Source organism: Silene latifolia, chromosome Y (genome assembly GCF_048544455.1).
Source record: "Silene latifolia isolate original U9 population chromosome Y, ASM4854445v1, whole genome shotgun sequence".
Classification (NCBI taxonomy): domain Eukaryota; kingdom Viridiplantae; phylum Streptophyta; class Magnoliopsida; order Caryophyllales; family Caryophyllaceae; genus Silene; species Silene latifolia.
In genome coordinates this window covers 237,422,778-237,449,107 of record NC_133538.1, presented here as the reverse complement: position 1 = coordinate 237,449,107, position 26,330 = coordinate 237,422,778, and positions in this window count along the sequence as shown.

The following is a 26,330-nucleotide window of genomic DNA, read 5'->3' as shown; positions in this document are numbered from 1 at the left end:
GTTTTCGATTAAGTAATCAATTTCGAAACATGTGGAATTAAGTGGGAGTTTGAAATTATCATGTGAAGACATGGAATTTAGTGGGAGCCATCATCCTTTGAATGTTTACAACTCATCACTCATTGAAGAATGACGAGCTAATACCTTCTTTCACAAAGAAGTATTTGAGTTTTCAATTCTGGATGAATATGGACTATGATGAATCCAATTACATCAAGAAATATTGGATTAGTATTAAGAGATACACATCGTATCAACATACACATAGGTTATTCATGTAGATGGAATTGCCATTAGCAGTCATGGTCGTTCATTGAACCTATGAACGGTTGATCTCATGATTATTAGTAACTAATGTTTCCGCCATTAGAATAATCATGCACATGTCCAATAGTGAATCATATGCATGAGAGCATGATGATTCATTGGCAAGCCATACAAGAAACGTCATGAATTCTCGAGGAGAATCCGATGAGCGATTTCAGTGTTTGACAGAATACTCTATTATGTGTTAAGAGGTTGCACATATTATAGAAAATCCGAACACACGTAAAGATTTATGAAAATCCTAAACTTTTCAAGTCAAAAGGAGAAATAAGAAGTTTGGAAAGATACTTAGTTGAATAAGAAGTTACTCAAAACTAATCTTTCCTAACTATGCTAGGACTTGTAAGAAGTGCTAGGCTAATCATCTTGACAAATTTTTGCAAGACTCTACAAAACATATACCTAGTGCATTGTGTGTAGATGGAGTACTTGATCAGTACAAGTTATATCATTCACAACAAATTCGTTCGTTATGCGATAATCGATAAGGAAGTTCTTTCAAGATAAAGAACCGAAACCAACGTCGGGAACCTTGATGTGTACTTGGTAAGGTTCATGCTATGAGTGATAACATGAATATAAAGGAAAATGCAAGTATAAGAAGTTTTAACACATGGACACATGACATGTTAAACTTCTATTGCAATCAACAAGTGTTTACACACTTACGATCTGCATCACAAGGTTGTAATATGGTATTGACTACCCGAGTGTGATGTCGACATTTGTCGTTTGAGTTATTATTAACTCACCTTATACATTGTTATATCCAAACGGGTTGTAGAGATAATTGGACCCCGTTAAAGTGAACATGTATTAACATTGTATTTGCCCATAGTCACTTGTATGAGGTGACGTCTCGAAGTGACTAGAGTGTGATGCGATTGATGGCAAGTTCAAGTGTCATAGAGTCATGTGAGATGACTAGTCGATCACGTAGGCAGACTGTTAGGAATTTTTTGTCGGGCCTAATGACCGCTTATAGAGTTCTGGCAAATTTATATAGCCTGGTCGTGGCGAGAGCTTCTATAGTATTCAAATGAGTCGATTCTTTTGACTAAAAACTATTCGCCTAAGATGGCACAGTTTCAGATTGACTTTGATTTGTGTTACTACGACCTTCGTAAATGGGGTCAAATGGGCATATTTTGGGTTATGATGGTTGTGGCTAGTCGAAGGGAACGAGTGCGATAGGAATTGTCCACCCCTAGTCAGGGTTATAACAATATCTCAGGGCCACTCGAGGAGTAATGAACTGGAAATGCGTGGCCACGCTCGGAATGTATCCATGGTGGATAAATCCGGTCAATCAGTTATTCTCCAGATAGAGGAAACCACTCTCGATATGATCACTTGCAAGTAAGACCTGAAAGACACCTTGCATTGAGTGGGAGATAGTAATAGGACAAGAGAATTGGTGACGCACACTTGTCGAGGACAAGTGGGAGATTGTTGGAATATGTGTCCTCCGACAATAATGCGATCACGACTGTTGATCATGATGATCACATGTTTAAGTCTCATTATAAATAATACAATTGGGAAGTAATATTTTACTGTCAACTGGTCCACACATATCGGTAATGATTGGCTGACTAGAGTTTGACATTACTGTCGTGCGACGGTGGTGATCAGTTGATCCCCTAGGTCATACCTATAGGGCAACACTCTTAATTGATCATTTAATTGATCGTATAACGTTACGAGTCAATTAAATTATTTAAAATTGATGGAATATTTTGGATGTATTATTTACGTATCTCATTGAAATTTGATTAAATGAGATACGGTCTGAGTAATCGAATTGTATCTTTACTCAGATGAAATTATTGTTTAAAGAAATAATTGAAATTGAATGAATTATTATAAATACAAATTGTTGTGATTTATAATTGGTAAAATATTTTGGTACAAGTAATTATGAATTACTAAGTCGATTTTTGTATATGACGTATTTTTATTAATACGTTCATTTTTAATATGTTAAAAATACATAGCAATTTTATGTGACATGTGACATGTGACATATTGACAAATTGACAAAAATAAAATGGATTCCATGTTATCCATATGTGCCGAAAATATGAGGAGGATTAGGCTTATATTAAGTTGATTTTGTTAGTGGTAAGCACCATGATTACCTACTAAACTAGCCATGCATACCTATTGCTCATTGTGAAGAACAACTAGAGCATGCATTGGTTCCCTCCCATGCCCTCTTCCACCCGGTTTTAGAGAGGGAAAAACCACTTTGGTTTTTCCTCTTATTTTTACCTTATACACAATAATGTTATTTTTGTTCATTCATTCAATCATCTCATCAAAAATATTTTATAGATATAAAATATTTCACCTTCTCTTCTCCTCTCCTAACCGGTTTTGGGAGTTAAAAACCAAATTATTTTGGGTCAATTTTCTTACAAAATTAATATTGTCTAGTATTAATAATATTAATTTATTAAGAGTGTGCTTTGGGTATTAATCCTTGGGAGAGATCCTACACTTGGGTCTTTGTTCATCCAAAAGGAAAGCACAAGAAAAAGAGAGAAGGTGATCTCTCTTGTGCCCATTTAAACCGAATTTCCAATGTAAGGATGAATGCTTCTTCTTTATTTTGTTTATAAGTTTGCATGCATAAGATCATTTATTAATTTTATGACAAATTAAAATAGAACATATATGAATATGTTAGGTATATAGATCTACTTTTGCTTCACAAACAACCAAGAAAGGCTCTTCAAACTTACCACTGGAGAATGAGAGATGTTCAAAGGAGAACCCGAAGATAACAAGTTCGAGTTAGAGTCGGAGTCGTAGTCGGAATCAGAGTCGGAGTCTAGAGAAGTCCCTAGAGAGTCTCCTCCTGTCGTCACTCCCAATCTCTTGTTTCTTCTAGCATAATATCAAGTAGTAACAGTTGCTTGGGAAATGTCCTAACAACTGTCCATTTACCACCATTGACTACTGAACAAATGGCTTCTTTGTTTCAATTCTTTTCAAAATTTTATATGAATAAATCAGAGGCTGCTTACTCTTTGTGTTATTCTGAATGCAATTCTATTTACGATGATAATGAGGATGATCCAGACCCAGACTCAATCGAACTACCTCCCTACATAGCTAAGGAAATATTACAAGAAGGGGAAGGGGCACCAGTTATAGAGAATACTGAACCCATCAACGTAGGAACCGAACTAGAACCCCAAGAACTTAGGATAGGGACAACCTTAAGCCCAACCGAAAGGGCCAGTTTTATAGACCTCCTACACGAGTTCAAAGACGTTTTTGCTTGGTCCTACAAAGACATGCCAGGGATCGACATGGATATTACAGAACACAAAATTCCAATCAAACCAGGTTTCAAACCTGTAAAGCAGAAGCTTCATCGGATGAGGACAGAATGGGCTCTTAAAATCAAAGAAGAAGTCGATAAACAATTCAAAGCCGGGTTCATCAAAGTTTCCGAGTATTCAGACTGGGCGGCCAATATAGTACCCGTACCCAAAAAGGATGGGAGAATCCGAGTTTGTGTTGATTTCAGAGACTTAAACAAAGCGAGTCCCAAGGACAACTTCCCCTACCACATATCGACATATTGGTAGATAATACACCAGCTCACGCGTTGTTATCCTTCATGGACGGGTATGCAGGATATAATCAGATCAAAATGGCCATAGAAGACATGCATAAGACTGCCTTTGTGACTCAATGAGGCACATATTGTTATACTGTTATGCCGTTCGGGTTAATCAATGCTGGAGCTACGTATCAACGCACTGCGACCATACTCCTACATGACATGATGCATAAAGAAGTAGAGGTGTACGTGGATGATATGATTGTCAAGTCCAAGGATAGAAAGGGGCACATTGATAACCTTCGCAAGTTCTTCCTAAGACTACGAAAGTACAATATGAGGCTCAATCCTAAGAAATGCGCATTCAGGGTAATGTCAGGCAAGCTTCTGGGATATGTCGTCAGTCAATGAGGAATAGAAATCAATCCTTCCAAAATCGAAGCTCTAATCGAAATGCCACAACATTAGACAAAGAAGGAGGTTAGGGGATTTTTAGGCAAGGTGCAATACATAAGTCGATTCATATCGAAACTTACCATGATCTGTGAACCCATCTTCAAAAGGCTAAAGAAAACAGATCATACCATATGGGATGATGGTTGTCAATAGGCGTTTGAAAAAATTAAGGAGATACTAGCCAAACCACCAATGCTCATGCCTCCACAATGAGATTAACCTCTTGGTTTATATCTCACAGTGATCGAAACAGCCATGGGGGCTATGCTAGTACAAACCGTTGGAAAAAAAGAAAGAGCTATCTACTACCTTAGTAAGAAGTTCTTGGACTACGAATGCAAGTACACACCTCTCGTAGACGAAGATATACTACAAACCAATGTAGACTCTTGGGAGCTTTATTTTGATGGAGCATCGAACCTAAGAGGATTTGGGATGGAGTATTGCTCATTTCTCCTGAAGGTGAGCATACACCACTTTCTGTCAAACTCGACTTCGAGGTGACAAATAACGCAGCAGAATATGAAGCTTGCCTCATTGGGCTACAAGCTGCAGTAAATTTAGGCATAAAAAATCTTCGAGCTCACGGAGATTCATCCTTGATCATCAACCAAATTACGGGATCTTGGAAAATTCGAAGTGATAGTCTAGCACCCTATCAGGCTAGGATAGATCTGGTTGCCCAATTCTTCGATCAAGTGACCTACCTACATCTACCTCGAGAAGAAAATCAGTTTGCAGAGGCTCTTGCAAAACTTGCATCACTTATTAACATGCCAGACGATATGGTAGAAATGCCTTTATGCATCGAACGACGGTCAGAACCAGCATATGTGCACCAAATTACAGATGAAGAGGAAAACCCAGGGGAGCCTTGGTTTCAGGTAGAGGTGATCATGGGCCGGGCTAATGCGGGCTTGGGCCGGGCCCTTCTCATAAAAGCGGCCCATTTGTGTAGGCCGGGCCGGGCCGGCCCAGATGCGTGGGCTTATTTATCAAGCCCAAACCCGGCCCTTATGGGCTAATGCGGGCTTTTGGGCCTAAATGGGCTTTTTCGGGCCCTAAAATTTACGACTTATCCTGAGAAATAATTAGCGTAATACCTTTAGTTACAATTTTTAAAACATACATAGTGTATAAAATTGCACAAAATATGATGAAATGCATATTAATTGCTCTCTAAAATAAAATAATGACAAAAATCGCCACTTTAGAATGCTTAATCATGCATTCTTAGATATGATTTATGTTATGTATACTTTGTTTTATAAATCTAAAAAAATATACTTGAGTTTGTAAAGAGTTGAGTATAACTTTCGCGCTACTTTAATAGGTTTTATTAGAAAAATATTCATTATTAATAAATATGGGCCGGGCCGGGCCAAAATTTGGGCCAAACGCTTGGCCCAAACCCGGCCCCAAAATATTTTGGGCCTTTTTAGGCCGGCCCATGGGCTTTTTTGGGCCAAAACTAAAGGCCCAAGCCCTTCAAAAAACCGGGCCGGGCCGGGTAGGGCCAATGGGCTTGGGCCATTTGATCATCAGCTCTAGTTTCAGGCCATTCTAATCTTCAACCTCAATGGTACATATCCACTAGACATGGATAAAAGAAGACAACGTGCTATACACTTACTCGCCTCTCAATATCTCCTTATGAAAGGAGAGTTGTACAAAAGAACACATCTTGGTGTAGTTTTACATTGCCTTGATCATTCACAGGCACAGAAAGTGATGGAAGAAGTTCATGATGGAGAATGTGGCCCTCACATGAGTGGACCACTGATGGCAAAGAAAATCGCACGTCTGGGATATTATTGGACCACAATGGAATCCGATTGCATCAAGTATGTCAGACATTGCCATAACTGCCAAATCTTCGGGAATGTTAAACATGTCCCTCCTTCGCTACTCTACACCATGGCATCTCCTTGTCCATTTTCTGCTTGGGGAATTGACATCATCAAGAAGATCACCCTAGCCAGAACAAGAGGTCACTGTTTCATTTTGATGGCGATCTACTATTTCACCAAATGGGTAGAAGCGGCATCTTACACTAGTCTCACAGCCAAAAACGTGGCAAAGGTCATACAAACCAATATCATCTGTCGATATGGTTGCCCACATAAGATCATCAGTGACAATGGATCACATTTCCAGGCTGAGACTGAACAATTGTTGGCCAAGTACAAAATCAAACACCACCATTCCTCGCCAAACAGACCTCAAACCAATGGCGCGGTAGAGGCAGCTAATAAGAATGTTGTCACAATCCTCAAGAAAATGATCGATAATTATCGCGATTGGCCCAGTAAGATACCCTTTGCCTTATGAGGTTATCGCACATCCATTAGGACGCCCACTGGGGTTACTCCTTTCTACTTAACTTACGGCATGGAAGCTGTACAACTAGTTGAACTAGAGATCCCATCCTTACGCATCCTACTCGAAAGTCAAATTCCAGAAGCCGATTGGAAAAGAGATAGGTATGAAGAACTTATCCTCTTGGATGAACGAAGATTGCGTGCATTGTATAATGTGCAAACATATCAGGCACGTATCAAACGAGCCTTCAACAAAAGGTGTAAGCCTAGAAACATCGAAGAAGGAGATTTATTCCTCAAATCAGTTAGAGCTCTTCAACCTGTCGACCCACGAGGAAAGTTCAATCCCAACTGGGCCGGACCATTCTTGGTCAAATCCATACTCCCGGGGGGTGCGGTTAGGATCACAGACCTGGATGGGAATGAATTTGCTAACCCAACTAACCTCGACCAACTAAAACGATATTATGCCTAGAATAGGACAGAAACGCGCCCCGCGTAACACCCACGTGCCGCTCATGCGACACGAAATAAAACTGCCTCTGGCCTGCTGAAATAAAGCTCATGTCACCTTGCTCTTGCATTCTGACAATTCGTCATCCTCATATCATGAAATAAATTGAATTGTGTTTTAGGAGTAAGTAAAGCTCATGCTCATTTCCTAGTTCGTTACAAGCTCTTGCTTAGAACAATTATTCGTTTACATTTACGTGAACTACGCGCAAGGGTTTTATTTCAGTTTTTTTAAATGAATACATAGGCAATCCTTCACAGGATACAACCCACTATTTTAAATGTAAATAGAAGGACATTTGCATTTGCATTTGAAATTCGACAAGAATAATAAAGGAAAATCACAATAGTTTCATAACTAATTAATCTTTTATTCATTTCTTCCATAAATAATAATAATACGCCATATAATATAAAAATGCTGAAAAAACGAATAGGCTAGGATTCTAAAAACCCCACCGCTTATTACAAATAATAATAATAATATAATACTACTACTTAGGCTACTCTTCCATCTTTCCTTTGCCTTTGTCATTTTTATCATACTTCTTGTCTCGACCACGAGCCGGGCGCTCCTGTGCTATTTCGGACCTGATCACTAAAGGTCTCTCTCGCGGTCTAGCCTTACCATTTCGATCAACTACCATCTCTACAGCAGGAGCGGTCTTTGGTTACTTCGACGGGTGAACAACTCGGAATCCGGCCTCTTCCTCCCCCTAGGTCAATTACTTTTGGTTCTCCTTTGCTACCTCATGAATCTTGTAGTCAACGAGCTCGCGCTTCCTCAATTTCTCACGCTCCTCGGGAGTAGTAGCTTTCCTCCATTGCAAGTATGAATCTGATACCCATATTGAACTAACAGAAGGATGTATGAACCACATGTTCCTATGAGCCCACTTGAGATCCCACTCTCTACGACTCTCGGTTGTATGTGCCAATGCAATCCTAGGAACGGTATCAAGCTTAGGAATTTTTTGTTTCAAGCCCACTTGCTTCATCAATCTCTCCGGGAAGATGCATATCATGAATTCCAAGCCGGGAATGCGAACTGACCGAGTAGGATCTAAGTATGACACTCCAGTGACTGACTTGAGATGCCACCATGGCACAACTCATCTGATCAAAGGACCACCTTCGTTATTCAACTTGTTCTCCCAATAGTTGCAAACCCAAGCGAAGTCCTCCATATAGAGCCTGGTCCTCATCGTAATCGACCGAGCATGATATCCTGGCATGTTAACTGGGGGCTCGATCAATCGTAGACGCTCCATGAGCCAAATCTACCAAGAAGGTGGGAATTAATGTCCAAACAAAAAATCAAAAAAAAAAAATCGAAAAAAATCACAAAAGAAATCGAAAAAGAAAAATAAAATCGAAACAAAAAAAAAACCAAAAGGAAAAAAATAAAAAAAAATCAAAAAATAAAAAGAAAAAGAGAAAGGGGTTCTTACCTGCAAAATGATAGGACTTCCCAAATAAGGAAGCTCGCGGTTGGCTTTCCTATTATCCAGCCCCAAAATGGTCTCTCCTAAGCAGAGACACGCTGGGCTCTGCGCAGCTCCATCTGTTCCACCAAGCTCAAGTAACGAGGATCTCCTCTCATTTCCTTATCAGCATGCCCACGAAGGACATATCCATGCACTAGGCAAAACCCGAATGCCCTACGCCTCGCCATATAAGAGATAGAAGGGTCTTCCCTGTTTATAAATCGATCAATAAAATCAAGCATATAGACTCCTTTTGAGGTCACAAGACGGTCAACCTCAACTTTAGTCAATCCAAGCAAATATGTAAACTTACTTTTGTACCCTTGAGAGCTAGAGGGCATGGCAGGAGCATGTTCTGGTTCCCATCCTCCGATTGCAGCGATCTCCTCAGGAAAAGGACAAATATCACCTCCAGGAAAGGCAAACACATGGAAATTAGGGTTCCAAATATTCGAGACAAGCATCCAAGAATGGTTTACAACCTTCACCAATTTGAGACTCAAAATCGACCCTAAATTGAAAGCACCCATGTCATGCTTCTTAACGTTTGTAAATTTATTTGTCCAATCTTTGAGAAGGTTTTCAAAGGCATCCATGATTTGTAAATTTTTCTATGTAAATAGGACAGTTTTATATGATACACGGAAGAAAGATGGAGGGATTATGTGAATAAAAGCTCCCCAGGCGTCAATATTTATACTCAAAGCTGTTTCCTAATTTCCGTCAGAACTGAAGACATTGCTGCGCCTCTTCGAAGGGTCGCAGCTCGTGCTACGCCTCTTCCCCAGGTTGATTTCCGTGTTTTTCAGCTTTGGATATTTCCCAATTCCTTTTGTCTATAATTTCCTATTCCTATAGGTTATTATTTTGGTAATTCCGTCAAAATTACATATTTTATGTTTCCAAATTTTCCGGGCACGCTTTTCGAGACGAAATCGACATTTTCGCCAAATAAGTACACTTACTCATTTCATTTTATTTTCTTTTTGGAGGAATCAATTCACTCCCTGTTTCACATTTCATTTCAAACTTATACATTTCTTTTTTCATTTTTTTAGGGGGTAGCCCTCCCTACCGTCCGGTCATTTTTTGGAAATTTTTTTTCCGCTCATTTCTGGGCTGTTTTTTGCATTTTCTTAGGTCTTTTCCTCGTTTTGCGCTAGTTTAAGCCATATGTACAATATGTGTTTATGTGTAGTTTCTATGTAAATTTCGGCAGCATGACGGCGTAAACCGTCATCTACCAAACCTGTTCTAAGCTAATCTACAGGAACAAACAAACAACCCAGTAGCAAAGGCACTCAGGTCATCATATATACAATCAAAATGCCATATGTACATCAAACTGGGGGCTCCTGCCCAAAACATGTCCAAAAATCCAAAATAAAGTCCTAAATGTACGAAATGTATACAACACAGCCGACGACAACCCAAGCAAAGACAACTACTCCTGGCCGCCACCTCGCTCGGTGACCCTCGCCTCGAGAGCAGCGATCTCGGCGACCCTGACCTCCAACTTCCTCAACAGGCGAGCCGTCTCCTCCTGGAACTGTGCCAGCTCCTGCTCGAGGTCGCGCTCCCTCTGCAAATGACAAAGAAATGCCTCATTTCAATCATTACAAACAAAATGTGAGAAAATTACAACAAAATTCGAATCAAAGTAAATAAAAGGTTCATACCTGTCGTCCTCGGCCACCAGCAAGTGCCTCGATGGCTGTACCCTGCAGCCGGTTGGCTATCCTCCACAACGCCACATGCCGAGACGGCGCCACCTGCATTTCAATAAACAAACAATACAATAAACAATGCCACGTGCCGAGACGTCAGTGTACTCAAGGGTCTCGGGGTACGCTGGGTGATCGACGCTCGCCTCCTCAACCTCCTGCAAAATTCAAATGAAGTCTTTATTTGATGATCATTCATCATTTTGTCAAGTCAATTCAAAAAAGGTAAAATGAAGCACTTATCACGACCGGCCAGTACGCCAACCTCTGGCGAACAAACAGAGAGTACTCTTCACCAGGAAGGAGAAGAGCGTCGTCACCAACGTCTGCTAGGTCAGCCTCCTTTTCAGCATCAGAAGGCTCCCTAAACATCATCTGAGGAGGATTGATGGGAGCCGTGAAGGCATCACGAGAGCACTGACGAGTAAAGCGCTCGCCCAGATACCACACTGGACCTATAGACGTCCTCAACAGCAACCGACTTGAGCTCCTTGGTCGAAGAACCTCAGCCACAAAAGAAGGGGCGTCGGGGTTGTCCACCCAAGACTTGGGCACCCACTGAGACAAGAAAACAAGAGGTCATTATTATGATCGCTTCTTAGGGACAATGAATAAACAAATGAAGGAAAAGTGATAAAAAAATATTTACGTCACTCAACATCAGGGCATTCACGCCCCGTCGAGAGATATCGTAAGAAGATGCTCGCGCCTTTTACGACACATCACCCAGTCCCTCACTACTGAGTAAGCCCTCGGTCCAGGCTCCGTCCTCTTGGGCGCGAAGCCCGGAAAGTAGGAGTAAACCCACGCCTGCAAAGCAAGACAATCGATGAAGATCCTTCACGATTCGATAAAAAGAAGAAGCAATGATTTTCATGATACAAAATGAAGGTTCATACCTCCAACAACAGTCCAGGGCCGACAGTGGCAGGAGAAGTCCCCTTCTCTAACAGCTCAGGACGAACCACGGCCCTCATGTAGTGCGTGAGGACCGCAAAGCCAGGAGTAACCTAGTCTCAACGACCTAGGCCACTCAGGTCATAAAGGAAGGGAAGAAGCTTCGTCGACAGCCTCTCCTCCTTGTCTCCAAGGTAGAGTGAAGACAAGAACCACCAGAGCCACAGGCGGGCTCTCTGCTCCGCAGTACAAGGAGGAGGAGCCACCTCCCTCCCATCCATCATCACCAATACATGTGTCTTACCCGCAAAGTAATCCCTGGCGTAAGTGCTCGACACTAACCCGGGAACCGCAGCAGCGCTCGCCGGCAGGTTCTAACCAATCAGCCTCTTGGCCTCAGCCGAGTCCACCCTCATGGCCGTCGACGGCCACACCACAACCTCCTCTCCACACGGCAGACCAGAGATCATGCCATAGTCCTCCAACGTTACCCCGACCTCACTAAAAGGCATGTGAAAGGTCGAGGTCGTGTCCCAGTACCGATCGAGTAAGGCTCGAATCAGGCAAAGTTTAGCCCGAAGCTTCCTTTCCTTGATCTTCCTCCATGCTCTCACCAAGGCTCCGAAAGCTCCTAGCTCGATGATGGCCTGCTCCTCCTCCGACAGCTTCCCGTAGGCCTTCATCATCGTCGTGTAACCAGAGAAAGACCTCAAGTTCTCGACCTCCTGTATCGATTCAAGAAAATGCTATCTTTAGCTCAAATTTCAAAGTGAAAGAGAAATGAAACGACAAATGAATAAGGAAAGACGATAAGAGAATGACAAGCTCGCGACTTACCAAACTCTTCACCGTCCTGTAAGACAAGTGACTCTCCGCTGCCTAAATGAGATGGTGACCATCCCATTTCTCAGCCCACTCAGGTGCCCTCGCTAGCTGGCGACCGTCTCGTCCGACATTGGCCCGCCTCGGGGCCTCCTGCTCAGCAACCTCCTCCTCAGCAGCCTGCTCAGCAAAGACCTCCTTGAACACCTCCTCAAAAGTTAGAGAAGGGTCGAAGTTAGTGTCCACGTCCATGGGAGCCCTCCCTGACGTAGAAGCAACGTCACCTGCAAAATTAGAGCAAATTAGGCCGCATCAAATGACGGCTAGCCTCGGTCAAAGTGAATTCCAAGCCTTTCAAGCTCCGAATATGGCCTTTTCCCGCCATCTTTGTCCATTTATTTCGAAACCCAATCGCTCATATGGTAAAATGGGTCAAGTTAAGTCTAAGTTCGAGCCTAGTAATGGGCTTGAGTCAAAATTTCGGCAGCATTTCGCTATAACGACGATTATGCCCTAGAAAAGTGTTCTGAAAAAGCCATCACAAAAAAAAAATCCGAGAGGTTAGGAATTTTACCCATCACACAAGGATTCCAAATTCCAAATTGCATCACAAATGGGCAATCCTAAGGCCATTTTCGAAGCAATTTACGAAACAGTTGAGAAACCGTCTCAATTCTACTCAAATGCTCAATACTCAATGAAAATTCAAAAAGAACACATGGTTATGTTCCTAACACTACCAATTATCCATTTCTAATATCAATTTCATAAGGCAAATCCATTTGGGGGAAAAGCCCAAATTTTCGAATTAATTGGGTTGAAAACCCTAATTTTTCGGTCCAAATTAAGCAAAATGCGGATGTTTAAACAAGAATAAGACACATACCTCGATTAGTCATGATTAATGCAAGATTTGGATCAAGTTTTGGCAGAATGTCGTTGGAATTTGAGAGAGTTTTAAGAGAATTTGTGTTTTGTTATAATAAACATAACACGGGTTCTGTCGAATTTTTACTTAGACATGGACGAACCCGGGAAAAGACGCAGCAGGTACTGCGCCTCTTCCAAGGATCGCAGCTGTTGCTGCGCCCCTTCCTTAGCTTCCCTCAAATTCAATTTTCAAAAATTCATTACAAGTTCGTTATTCGTGGGCCCATCTTTGGTGCGCCTCTTCTCCAACACCATATAGCATGCATTTGGTCCATTTGATATTTATTCTTTGTCTGGACCCGTATCTTCGAGCAGACTATGAATTGTCATAGTATCTTACCTTCGAGCAGACTGTGAATTATCGCAGTACTTTATCAAGACTTCGCTTGCAACAACGAGCAGGTTTTCTTCGACGGTGTTTCGACACACCTCAATTATTTTCCCACCGAGAGTTCATGACAACCGTTTGTTCTTCTCGAGACATGGAGTTCGCTTGATACCGACACAAGCAGATTCAACCTCAAGTTTTTGTGCCGGAGTTCACTTGAGACCGACGCAAGCAGATTTCCCCCAGCAGTTTCTATCGACGTCCTACTGTCCTTCAATATTACGTATTTCCCCTCGGAGTTCGACAAAGAAAGAAGTCTCAGGTGTGGTTTCTTCTTATGGCTGGCGAGCTTCCTTATGTAGTCTAATGGAATTTAAACGACCCTCCCCGATAGCCGAAAAACTCTAAAATGTTCCCGATGACAGGTCCTTGGCTCAGACCTCTTGAGCCGGCTCGCGTCACCATAGTCGTCAGGTTGTAATCTTCGATTGACCTGATGGCTATACTTTGACTTTCGCCTTGTCCAAGCCTCAGTCAAAGTGGAGGATCTGTAGATACCTCATTTCTGCACCTCCCGAAAACCACCCGGTGATGATTGGGCCGCATGTTTGGTACACGGAACAATTTATGATTGTTCATAAGGTTATCATCAAGTGATAGCTCAAATACTTGTGTCTACCCCTTGGTCGTCATCTACGCGCCATTACGGTCGTTTTAACAGTAATTAGAGTTCATTTGGAGTCCGGGTCAAAAACCGTCTTCATTTTCTAATAAACCGTTTAAAATGCCGAGTCGGAATGTTCTGGAATATTCCGGATATTTCTATTCCATAATTTTAATCTTTTCATCTTTTGGCAAAATATATCCCGAAATCATATTTTGAACAATAAGGAAGTTGAGATCTACCGCAATTCCATAACAGAAACGCGGAAAATCTTTCTTCCGCAGGAGGAAACTTCTGGGGAAAGGACGCAGCACCTGCTGCGCCTCTTCCAAGGGTTGCAGTGGTTGACGCGCCTCTTCCCCAGCTCTTTTCTGCATATTTTCAAATCTTTCCGAGATTTGTTTCCAATGTATTACCGTAACCCTAATTCCTCCGTATGATTAGTATAAATAGGGACCTTCGTTCCTCATATTTCTCATGTGAGTGTCCGCCCTTCTCTTCTCCCTTTGCATTCTAAGACAACGCGCTTTGCTTATTGACATCTACGTGCTTGAACTTTCGACCACCTAAGCTCGGATCCTTCTGATTACTAGTCTCGTTTTGCATGACCGACCAATTTGACCAACTCTACCTCAATTAATCAAATCAATTTAATTTAATTCCTCTTACGAGGGCACTTTCATCATACATTCGAGTCGAGCAATCACTAATCGTTAACTTAGTTAATCTCGTTTCGTCAAACATGTAAGTCTGAGGGTGTAAATCCCATGTTTTATTATTGTATTTTATTATTGTAAGGTTTACGTCGAAAACATGTTTAAAACTGATTAACAGAAGACAGAGTCGAGAAGAAATGCAGCAACTGCTGCGCCCCTTCGAAGAGTCGCAGCATCTGCTGCACCTCTTCCTGAGGCTGCCGCAGTTTATGCCTTTCTTCTTCTTCCTTTGTTCCTTGTTGATTCGTCTCGTTGATTCGTCTTTTCTTATTTTCTTCATATTTTATTCGTATATAATAATTCTAACATGTTCATAATTATTTATCTTCCTTTAAATTTCCGACTTAAATCCCAAGTAATCCAATATTTGCGGGTTTTCGTCATTAAAATCAAAACCGAGTTTTAGAGATTCGATTAGTTCATATCAAATCTCTGGAATTCGTCTTTTGTATATTTCATCTATTTATCATCATCTAACCTCATTAATTTGCATGAATAAACCTGTCAAATTTGTAATTAGTTTATAATTCAATTTAATTCGCTATAATTAATTCTCATTCGTTTGAACTCATTTCTTTGTCGCTTTTATGACCAATTCGCATGTAAATAATCCGTTAAATCACTACTACTTGAGTCAAATATTAATAATCGATCATTAAAATAACCAACAAACATTAACAATATGCAGTTCCGGCTTCACAGCCAGAACTCACCTCAGGAACAGACGCAGTGACCACTGCGCCTCTTCCAAGGGACGCAGCACTGCTGCGCCTATTCCGGGGTGATTTCTGTCCCGAACTTCCGTTTCTGCTTTGACCTAGTTTGTTATTTTTACGTATTAATCGACTATTAATCTTAGTATCACCGCTAATCTGTCCGTTTTCTAGCCTGAATTATTTTCCTTTTATTTTCTAAAATTATCCGTTTTAAACGTATTTTCGACGTAAACAATTAAACCCGTTGTAATTATTGTAATTTTAATTATCGTATGTTGTTTATTATATTCTTTATTATCGTATGTCTGCTTTCACATGTAATCAACATTAAATCCCTACTTCGACCCTAATGTATGCAAAATTACATGTTCACCGACTTAGTTAATCATCACATGCTAGGTTTAAAACGTTGGATGTTGAATTGCATGCATATAATCGACAACATATCAAGTACAAATAATTTCCCTAATCATTAGTAGAGGCCGCTATCGAGGCGGGCGGGATTAGGTGTTTGATCAAAAGAGCTTCCTAATACGTACCCTCACCCCTTACTCCAGATCTCTGTGAACTTCCGTGTTGATTGGCATCCACGATAGTCATTCTAGACATAGAATGCTAAGGGTAACGAGTTCTTAGTGTCTATGTCATTATTTTGTGTCTTGACATGACGCGAAGTATTTGAACGGTTTCCAATTTTCCACAATAAATTGGTGGCGACTCCACAAATGCAAACGCTTGTTTTCCCAAGTGCCCCCGTAGGCCCCCCGTGTCCACATATACTACTACTTTCCCTATCCAAGATATCTCCTTTAGATGCATAGGATTGCCCTGAACGTATGTATTCATGAATAATCCTAAAAAGTAAACATACTCACACAAAATGACCATAACCCATCTCATAATCAAACAAAACAATAAAAAAAAAACGCATTATCGCAATAACTGAAGAATAAGAGAGGAATAGAAGGAAACATACATAGATATAGCAGAAGTTTTTTGTAAAAGTATACATATACCAGAGTATTTTGTGTAAATTTAGGATCCTTATTCACAACCACAATAATGAATTGAGTAAAATGCTCCCATTCTGAACTGCAAAGTATGAGGAAAAAATGAGGAAGCAAAATTGTATACAGATTAGAATCTCAGTAGATCAGAGAGTAAATGTAAAATATGTTTCTACACAATTGAACGAAATGAGCCTGGAAGAAGCTCGTCGTGATTCGCTATACATAGAAACAACAAGAGATAATTGCAAACTTTAAGGCCTTAAGGGTTGATCATTAAGTACCTGCAGAAAATAGTGGCGGAGCCATCAAAATATACAAAAAAGTTGAACAATACTCACAATAACATCTGCATCTTGCTCAGATATAATTTCCTGATATGGAACAACTAATGCAATGAAAGCAGCGATGCATTCACTCTTCTTTAATCAATCTTAACCTCATATAACTTTTATACTTAATGACAAAGAAACCTTGAGCATCTATTGAGAATCAATGTAGTCATTTAGTTCACACTCTATAAAGGCGGGGCATAACCACTTAAGACTTCAAAAGAAATTATAAAGGATCCACCCAAGTCATGTTGTTCAGGGTGTAATTACAATTGAAATGTAGTTTGTGTCATTTAGTAAAAATAAGGTAGAGAGTAATGGAAAACTACATTTATGAAGGGGGTTTGGGGATGGAGGTGATGGATATCGACTCTAGCTAATTTCTATGGCCATTATTTAAGCTCAGCCGGTGTAATGGCTATTACATGAGTAGCTGTTACATACACTCCAGTATCCTTGATCTTCTCTCTTGCTCTCTCACCCTATTTGAACTAAGAGTTATACCAATCTATGGAGAGTTGAAAGTAGAAGAGAGGTAAAGGTAGAGGTACTGGTGAAGTGAATTTCTCATAATAAACTTCAAAGCAGAAGGTGTCCATTGATTGCGGTTTGAGGAAAAACATTGAGAGGCAACATGCACCTTGCCACTTAGGAGCCCGACCATAGCCTTTTTCAGTGTGATATCTCCTATTACTCATGTATGTTATCCCTTTCCCGTTAAAATACTGACACAATCACGCAATACAAAGGGAACTTTTTATGTTTACTACCAAATTTTAGGAGGCCTGAAAATTCTGTCAAGTGTACGTACCTCATTAACTTAGGCAGCCATCATGACCTTCTAAGACGATAGAGCAGGTGTTAAGCAACCAAACATGGACCATGGATCCAACAACACCAAACGACATCAAGTGCAAATCTAAGCAAGAAGTGGAGCACACATTTTCTCACACATTAACCCTAGCTAGGTAACTACTCACTCATGGTTGTGTTGAACATGGTAATAGGGGTGTCAATCATACTAACAAGTCCAAACATGATGAGTGATTAGGAAAAGAAACAATACTTAAAACAAGGAGTAAAAGAATTGTACGAAACTTATGATGAACAAATGGAAAGAAGGAATGATAGAAGGAAAACTTGATTAATCAATGAAGAGTTGTCAATTCTTCAATAAATCCCAAATAATCTTCTAATTCCAATACTAGATCTAAGAGTTCTTCAATAAAAATTAAGAAAGGATTAATATGTAATTAAGCTAATTAATTTCTAATCTACTCTAATGACTTCGTAATTATCTCCTAATACAATGGAGTATTTATACTAAGTACAAGTATTAGGGTAACTAAGGGCTTAAATGACAATCAAATCCCTAAGATGACGATTAATGCCTTGCAAGTCTCATGAGGAGTCCCACGACATGCCTATGATAGACGCTTATGCTACTTGAAGATCCGCCCAACTTGGGCTCTAAGTCTCCCGAATTCAGCAACAAGTTTCCCGACTTGAAGTCGGGACGCCCGGATTAATTCACAGTTTGGCTCCTCTTCTTCTTGACTGCCTCAAGATCCATGGGGATCGTTGAGGAGCCGTTGGGGTCTTTTTCAATGCCCATTTTAATTGATTTATTTACTTAGGCCTTTAGTATTAGCATCCTCTTTGTTTCTTGGTCGTTAGATGCGATCAATTTGGCTCTGCTTTTGCTTCCATATGCGCAAGGCTTAGCATCCTCCCCTACAAAGGGCACTAAAACCTCATAGAATGTGCAAAGTAGGGAACATAAGGTAGAAACGACCCTAATGAGTGCTAGAAAGCATGGAAACGAGGCTAGTTATGGGACTCATGGTGCACAAAATGAGTCACTTCAACCATTTCCTTGAAAGCCAATAACTCATATAAACTTTGTAGAAAGGCAAAACGGTTTTGGTTTCAAATAAAATCATTTTAAGCTATAAAACTTTCCATTTCAAAACTAAACCAATACCATTATTAATAAATATTATAATATAAACAACCCAACCAACCGTAAATTAGTTCTATCGTAGCAAGGGTTTTTACTAAACAAGGTAGCAATAATTGAATAATTCAAGAGTATGTACGGATCGACATTTCCGTTACCTCACGAGGTTGCTTGGGTGGTTTCTAAATGGTTTCCTCTACAAATCCCGAGTCTTTAATGTATATAAAATAACATTTATTAATGCATCCAAGTCGGTCCTTAAATATTTCGTTTTATACTACGCATTTTACTCGGTCTCTACTATGTTAATAAACTCTTTTAACTATCCTATCCTGATCTGTATTCTTTAAACGTGGTTTATACGCATGACCAGAATGAATATGCATATGTTATGAACTTAGTATCAAATGGTTTAGTCGTTTAGCACATATAAAATATGATTACACAAGTTATATTAGCTCATCTCGTCTCTACGGTTTACAGCCAAGCAGCAGTGACATCTAACTACCATATCTCCTTCATTTCTTATTATAATAAGGTACGGTCAGCGGGGTTGGTTTCCTTATAAAGTCCTATAAATTTAATGACTCGGTGGTCTAAGCCTAAAAATTTCTCTAAAGGGTCTAAAATCACAGTTTAACAAAATCTATCCAAAAGCGAGCCTTAATAAGTTATTTGGTGGAAAATGCTCTTAGTAAATGAAAACACGTCAATTGAAAAGCCTAAAATGCTCTACATTATTCATACTTTAAAATGCAAAAATATGGGATACTAAGCATTTTAATAAGTATACTTTCATAAAACTTTTATGAGGATGACATGTTTTTACAAGTTAAACTATGACAATTATTTATCACGTTTGTACAGATTACAGTAGAAACTTATAAAAATCATAATAAAACTAAATATTTTGATGCGAGGTCAAATTTGATGTATTTATTTATGAGTCTAACCGTGCGTCATGTCTTAAAAATGGGTGTACCATATCTCAAATCTCATTTTTCTAATAGTGGTCAAAAACTGAGTCATGAAAAGTTTAAGATCATAAATCCTTCTTAGCAAATCAAAATAGGTTGATTCAAAAATCTACTATCATCTAACTTCATATTAGTTAATCATACTAAAAGATGATAGATTGATTCATTTAATAGATATGGTTTTAGGACTCTTTTAGTGAGATATAGTATTTTGGATAATCAGAAAACATGTCATGGTGTTCGATTTATCATTTAAAAACGGTGCATGCAAAAGTTACGAAGTTTGGTGAGCATACTAAAAACAAAAAAAGGAACGTTAAATATTCTTTTCACCTGAAAATATCATGTTTAACCCGTAATTATAGATTTACCACATGTATCCTACATTTTTGACAATTTATGGTTTTTACTAGTTTTAATCCTTTGCATGCATGGATGAAGAGTCATATATTCAAGTTTAGAACTTAAGTGGCATGTGAATGCATGTTAAAAGATTACACAACCAGATTTAATGGGTTTATGAGGTCTTACTTAGCGCAGAACTTCAAGTAATAGTAAGATCATCCTTCCATACAACCCTTTTCTTCTTCTCCTCCTTCTTCTTCTCTCTTCCTTACTCTATCCTTTCTCTAGGTTTTTGTAAATGGAGTTTGAAATCTAAATATTTGTGTTTAGGAGAGATACAGAAGCTAGTGGTTTAATTGGTGTGTAGAGAAGTGAAAAAGAAAGCATATGGGAAAGGGGAGAGCTAGCTAAAGAGGGAACAAAGGGAAGGAAAGAGACCTTCATGCATTGGCCCATTATTTAGGCATGCTTAAGGTGTTTATTAGGGTGGCTAGGAGTGTAACTATCATATTTTCTAGTGTACAAATGACGATTACGCGATGGAGTTTTACGTGCTCCATTGTTAAACGGAAAGCTAGACAGTTTTATGCATCTTTTGTTGCGAAAATATTATTATTGTGATTATACCTTATAGTTAATAAATATAGAAATTTAATTGATATCAAATTAATATTCATAATTAATTTATTATTGTAATACTCCGTATTTTAATTAATAATTTATATTTATGTTTATATTTATATTTATGTGAGTTGTCGTAAATAAATAATAAGTTGTTGTCGTAAAAGAAAAGAAGTAAAATAAAATAAGTAAATAAGACGGTATAGGAGACCGTGTAAGCACACGATTTGGACCGTGTATGTGGACCGTGTGGTACCACGGTGAGACCAAGTTGAAGGAAGGTAGTATTTGGTTTGGGTGTTACCTATGCTCTAAGATATTTTCATTATTTTAATATTAAAAGGACTTTCCTAGAATCTTCCTACTTCTCCTACCAATTTATATAAATACCAAACCTATGCCTCACCATCATAATTCTTCTTCTTCATAAACTCAATACATATTGTGAGGAGAGTTTTTGTGAGACAACTTTAAGACGGAGTTTTCACCTTGCGCTAATTAAATTGTGGTAAGTTATCTAATCACCTAATATCAATTGTTTACGTATTGACTAAAGACCAAAATTGGCCGTTGACCAGGCCATGGCTGTTTGATCGGCGGGTTGACCACCGTCGGTTGGCCGTGTGATTGGGGGTGTGTTTGTGTCGATTTTGCGGGATTGTTTTGGATAGTTAACATCTTAAATTCATTAATAAGATTAGTTAATAATTATACATATTCAATTATTTTTTAGGTGGTGAAATTGTTGAAGAAGCTTTTTAATATTTGATTATTTGAGAAGATTTGCTAAAGGGTAGGTTAACTACTCAACTATAATATATTGGTAATTGGAGAATTGTTGAAAGATGGTTTATTGCTGTAATTGTTGTCCTGAGCATATCGTCGTAATTGTTGTCTTGAGCATATTATTATCATTGTTGTCTTATGATCATATTATTATCTTGTTGGTTGGTTCTCTGTTGTTGGTTGGTTTTGTGAAAAAGATTGGCATTGAGATTGGCATTGCTATTGAGATTAATTGGTCGGCCAGGCACGAGGATGTGCAAGTGTTGTGGTCCTGTACGAATTATGGTTGGCCAGCCCCGGTGGAGTTGGGAGTGGCCGTGGACCTGAGCAGTACACCGTGTGGTGTCGTGTGTGGCGTGATCGGTTGGTGCGTGTGTGATGTGACTCCTATTTACGCACATTTAGTCCCATAACTAGCCTAGCTCCTATGCTTTTTAATATGTATTAGGGTCGTTTCTTGTCTTTAGAGCCCATTATATGCATATTCTATGAGGTTTGGTGTCCTTTGTAGGAGAAGAGCATTACCCTTGCCAAAATGGAGTCAAACGGAGGTAAATTGATGATATCCAACGACCAAGCATCAAAGAGGAGAATAACACCCAAGACCTAAGTCAATAAAGCGAAGAAAAGGGGCAATGATGAAGACCCCCACAACCCCTCAACGATCCCCACGGATCTTGAGGCTGTCAAAGAAGGAGAAACCATGCTGACTCACAATCCGAGCGGCTCAAGCCCAATCCGGGCGACTCAGCAGCCAATCCGAGCGGCCGAGCATAGGACGAGCGTCTCCCCTTGCACAAGACGTGGGGCTCTTCCTGAGACTTACAAGGCTCTAACCTCCTTTTAAAAGGGTCTAATCGTCATTTAAGCCGATAGTTAACCTAATCCTTAAATTACTATAAATACCTCTTTGGTAATAACCAAGGGTGAAGCCCTCTTAGTGGAGGCAAGGCTCTCATTAGGAGTAGATTAGATTAGATTAGAATTTAGTCTTTCCACAAATCTCACATTAATATTTCCTTAATTATTGTTCAATATTTATTATTGGGTAATTGAAGACTATTGGGTTATTATTGGAGAATTGACAACTCTTCATCAATCAATCAAGTTCTCTTCTATTATTCTTTGCTTTATATTTAGATCATCCTTAAGTTTGGTATAATCTCTTTTACCCTTTTGCTTAATTAATTATTTCTTTACTCATTCACCATATTTAACCTTGTTGGTATGATTGACACCCTTATTAACATGCTTACCATGATCATGAGTGAGTAATCTTCTAGCTAGGGATAATGGGGGACTAGGGGAACTATAACATGGGGGTAGTAGCATACTTAATCTAATTTGTTATCATAAGATTGCTTGCTTGTTGTAGTGTCAACCTATGCACATGTTATGCTTGATAAAATACTTGACTATGAAACCTTGCATATATACATCTCTTATCTATTCAACAAGACTTTTAAGATATAAAATAACTCTAGTCTTGTTAGACCATGCATATAAGTGAATAGGAAGAAACTAAGTCGACTTGTAGGTGTTGTATAGTCTTGACCGACTCAGCTCCGGGACTCAAATCTTCCTAGGAATTGTAAGACATAAATTAACTGGATTCCATTACAACAATAATTTGCTTGCAACTATGTAAACATATTTGTATGATCACCACCATGATTCTCCTATGATCCCATGATTCCCCAGTATTGTTAATCATTTGTTTACCCTTCCATTTCTATTTACTTGTATTGTTTACATTTCCTTGTTGTAGAACACAACTCCAACCCAAACCAATTGTGACACTAGCATAAATTGAGAGAGAGAGAGTCTTAGAACCCAAAGCACGCCGTCCTGTGGATCGACCTCGACTTAACCGCTATCTAGTTGTTTGTTGAGATTATAAATGTGTTTGATTGAGTGTGCGACGACAACGTCTCATCAGTATGATGGGTTTCACGGTTGAGCCGTGCGTGTGTGTGATGGTGTCTTGGTTTGGATCGTTAATTTTTATTGCAAGTTGTCGTATTATTATTATTATTATTATTATTATTATTATTATTATTATTATTATTATTATTATTATTATTATTATTATTATTATTATTATTATTATTATTATTATTATTATTATTATTATTATTATTATTATTATTATTGTTATTATTATTATTATTATTATTATTATTATTATTATTATTATTATTATTATTATTATTATTATTATTATTATTATTATTATTATTATTATTATTATTGTTGTTGTTGTTATTGTTGTTTGGTATCCTACTCAACCTCGTGGTTGACAGTGTACTCGTGAACACATGTGATGAACCATAATGGGGAGCGGATTAATTTCAGATTAGCTTGTGTGAAGTGCTGGATGATTTAAGGGGAGCTTGGGACAAGATCACATGAGTCTAGAGATCGCCTTAATTAATATCCGGACGCTATTTATTTTATTTCCGCTGCAGTTGTTAAAAGAATTTCATAATATTTATTTATCTCGTTGGATATTTGTAATAAATCTTTTTGAGACACTTTAATAATATATCGTCTTAAAGTACTTTGGTAATTGTTTGTCTTTGTACTTACTACCTCAGACAACTGAGATGGTAATACCTTTATTTACTTGAGAATGTCTTGCTAAAGGCTCTTAAATAAATGGGGGTGTTACAAAGTAGTATCAGAGCGAACGTTTCTAAGGCCTAAACAAATGAATTTAATAAACTTAGGATGAGTCTAATAAAATGAACCCGGGGTAGAAACTGTTTAGAAACCCTTTTTCTAGGTTAGGGAGACGTCCTTGGTCTTGCTGTTTTCAGTTTTGAGCCGGTCATCTCAAGGAAGGTTAAGAAGAGAGAAGGGTAGTTAGCGTGGATGCTTTAACTTAAGGGTCTAATTGTGTCCTGAAGTTGTAAGAGGTACTAATTTTATTTACAAGACGAAAGCAAAAAGGTAAGGAATTTTGAGACAGATGAAGGTAATGGGCGTGTGTGGCCTATGTGATGGCAGTGTGGTGGTTGAAAATTGATTTTGAGCTTGTTTTAATTCATAGCATGAATACACCTGGAAATTTTCTTGACATTTCATAATATCATAAGACGGGGAAATATAAATCACGGATTGTTGCATCATTATGTGAATTGGATGTATATATGTGAATTACATGTTTAGTAAAATTTCATGTCTAGAGATATGCGGTATGTGTTGCCCTGAGCCTGTAGGCATAGAATTATGAAATTGCATGAATTAAAGACTAAATATGTATCAAAATAATTAATTTGTGAAAAAGAAAAGAGGAAGGTCATAGGGGCCGTGAATGCCGTGAGTCACCGTGGTTGGTCGGGCAAGACCAACTCGATCAATCACACATTCTTTTGTATGTAGGAATTTTATCTTCTACCATATACCCAAAAACTTCTTTAGAACGAAAAATTATGTTTCTTATTTTATCTTATTAGAACCCAAATGGCACCCAAGATAGCTACACCCATGACTATGACCCAGGAAGAGATTAATAGGCTCATTTCAACCAATGATTCTTTGAATGCTACTTTACAATCAAAGACTGTGACGAAGGATCCTGCTAAGATGAGTGCTGCTATTGCTCATCATAATCCAATGAAGTATGATGGACTTAGTGAACCCTCATTACTTGGATATTGGTGTAGGGAGTTTGACAATCTCTTTGAAATATTAGACTATCCTAAGGAAATGTAAGTAGATCAAGCTGCTCACTAATTGAAAAGAAAGGCTGGGTTGTGGTAGAACCGTAACAAGGCAGTAATTAGGGAGGCATGGAAAGAGAGTGAGGAACCGTTTGTCTCATGGAGAGGTTTAAGGATACCTTGAGGGGCACGTTTGTACCTGAGCATGTTAGGAGTAAGATGAGGTTGGAGTTTGATTCATTTAAGATGACGGAGGAGATTACCATAGAAGATTATCAGAACAGATTCATGGAGTTAGCTGAGTATGTGTCGGACTTGAATTATGCGGATGAGGTGTTGGCTTTAAGGTTTGAGAAGGGTTTAACTACGCGTATGAAAAAGAGATTGACAGCCGGAGAGCCAAGTACCGTACCGTAGAGGAGGTGTACCAAAGAGCAGGTCATGCTGAAAGAATTGCTGACATGGTGAAGAAGGAGAAGGAAGATAGGGGTTAAAAGAGAAAGGTGGAGACTACTAGTGAAGGGGCTGGAGGAAACAAGAAGCAGAATGTCAATCAATATCGTTCATTTTCTGCCGGTGGAGCTGTGAGTGGAGGCGGTTTCGGCCGTGGTGGAGTGATAAGCGGAGCAAGTGGTGCGAAGAGGCCACAGGGTTATGGATATGGTAGGTTTGGTCATAAAATTTCCGAGTGTCGAACCACTGCAAGAAGGAATAGCATGAATAATATGAATGGAGGTTTTGGTGGAGGAAATTTTAATGGATTTAGAACACCAGCGCCTAGCTATGGAAGCAATCGTTTTAATGGGTAATGGAATAATCAAAGGAGCTATAACAATAGCAACAAATTTTAGAATCGCTTTAACAATAGTCAAGGCAATGGAAATGGAGGGAACCGGAATGGCACCGGGAAGCAAGGAGTGGCGTCGGCGTCAACGGTGCAGGGTGGTGTGAAAAGTAGTGGTAAGCTATTCGTGATGGGAAAAGAGGCGGCTGAGGGAGATACTCATGTGGTTTCTGGTATTTTTCTAACCAACTCTAAGCCATCTTATGTTTTATTTGATTCGGGAGCAACCAATTCGTTTATATCTAGTGACCATGTTAAGCTGTTGGAATTAATTGACCAAGTAATAATAAAAGATTAAGTAACAATACCTTCTGG